The following is a 2,004-nucleotide window of genomic DNA, read 5'->3' on the forward strand; positions in this document are numbered from 1 at the left end:
AGGGCTTGGAGAAGGCTCGCGCGGATCCTCGGTTCGGATCGCCTGGCTTCGCGGGAGCGGCCTTCGGCTAGGGCCGACGACGGCCGGACCGAGCAGATTTGGACCGGGGTGCGGGGCGAGTACCTGCCTCTCTCACGAAGGGAGTGTCACCGGTAAGAAGCCTCTTCCCACGTCTGCTTGCCGACTTACGCTCGCCCCGACGAGAGGCCCAACCGAAAGAGTGGAAAGGGGCAGAGATTTCCAGGGTCGCCCCACCAGGGATGCAATACCCCAGTGCAGACAGTCGGCCCTGCCCCGAACCTACTCGGTGGTTTGAAGGTTAACCTCTTGGGGAAAAGCAGCGATTCGCCTCGCGGTGCGTGCCTCCGCGGATCTAAACCCCCTCGATCGATGTGGGGCCAGAGGACCCCTTTTCCCCGTACGAAACTGTCAGCTCACCATGGGCTCGACGTCCGTGGGTCGGGGAGTTGAGCGCTTACGCGCGGCGGGACCTTATAACCTGCAGCGGCTGAGGAGCGAAGATTTCCAGGGTGGGCCCCCGGGGATGCCATACCCCGAGCAGCCTGTCGGCCCCGCTCCTAGCACGCTGGCAAGCAATGGAGTCTTCCCCGCGGCAGCCACCGCCCTCGCCCTAGCCTCGCCGTCGGTCGATGAAGAACGTCGTTCGCCCTCCTCTGGCTCGGGATTTGGAAACGGCCTGGCCTTCGCCTACTCCGTCGGGCAACTGCCTTCCGCCAGCCCCTTCCCTCGAATCCCCTTCTTCCATTTTAGACCCGATCAGGGGATTGGTCAGCCCAGCCCTGGGGTAAGAAGAGGGGTTGGGGTCGGTTCGGCTTCGGGTGCCCCGCTCGGCCAAAGTTTCCCCTCGCTTTGGAAGCACGCGAGGTCGCGGAGGGTGTCGGGGTTATTTTTTCGGCTCCCTGGCTTCGCGGGAGCGGCCTTCGGCTAGGGCCGAGGCCGTCCGGCCCGCGCAGATTTGGACCGGGGTCCGGGGCGAGTACCTGCCTCTCTCACGAAGGGAGTGTCACCGGTAAGAAGCCTCTTCCCACGTCTGCTTGCCGACTTACGCTCGCCCCGACGAGAGGCCCAACCGAAAGAGTGGAAAGGGGCAGAGATTTCCAGGGTCGCCCCACCAGGGATGCAATACCCCAGTGCAGACTGTCGGCCCTGCCCCGAACCTACTCGGTGGTTTGAAGGTTAACCTCTTGGGGAAAAGCAGCGATTCGCCTCGCGGTGCGTGCCTCCGCGGATCTAAACCCCCTCGATCGATGTGGGGCCAGAGGACCCCTTTTCCCCGTACGAAACGGCCGGCTCACCATGGGCTCGACATCCGTGGGTCGGAGAGTTGAGCGCTTACGCGCGGCGGGACCTTATAACCTGCAGCGGCTGAGGAGCGAAGATTTCCAGGGTGGGCCCCCGGGGATGCCATACCCCGAGCAGCCAGTCGGCCCCGCTCCTAGCGCGCTGACGAGCAATGGAGTCTTCCCCGCGGCAGCCACCGCCCTCGCCTCGCCGTCGGTCGATGAAGAGCCGAGTTCGCCCTCCTCTGCTCGGGACTCGGAAACGGCCTGGCCTTCGCCTACTCCGTCGGGCAACTGCCTTCCGCCAGCCCCTTCCCTCGAATCCCCTTCTTCCATTTTAGACCCGATCAGGGGATTGGTCAGCCCAGCCCTGGGGTAGGAAGAGGGGTTGGGGTCGGTTCGGCTTCCGGTGCCCCCGCTCGGCCAAAGGTCCCCTCGCTTTGGAAGCAGAGGGTGCCGGGGTTATTTTCGGCTTGACGCCTAGTCCGGTCCCTGCCGGTTCCCGTGGAGGCCCGCGGTCAAAACCAGCTCCCCGGCTGTCGGAGCCGGAGCCCCGCAGCCCGAGCGGACGCACCGAGTCCCTCATGTAAGGGATAGCCGCCCCTACGGAACGGCCCGGACTGGGACCAGGCACCCCCAGGCGCCGAAGGGGTGGGTCGGCCGTGTTGCCGAAGCTTAGCCGGCGCTGATGACCGCAGCCCCT

Source organism: Engystomops pustulosus, unplaced genomic scaffold, assembly GCF_040894005.1.
Source record: "Engystomops pustulosus unplaced genomic scaffold, aEngPut4.maternal MAT_SCAFFOLD_144, whole genome shotgun sequence".
Lineage (NCBI taxonomy): Eukaryota > Metazoa > Chordata > Amphibia > Anura > Leptodactylidae > Engystomops > Engystomops pustulosus.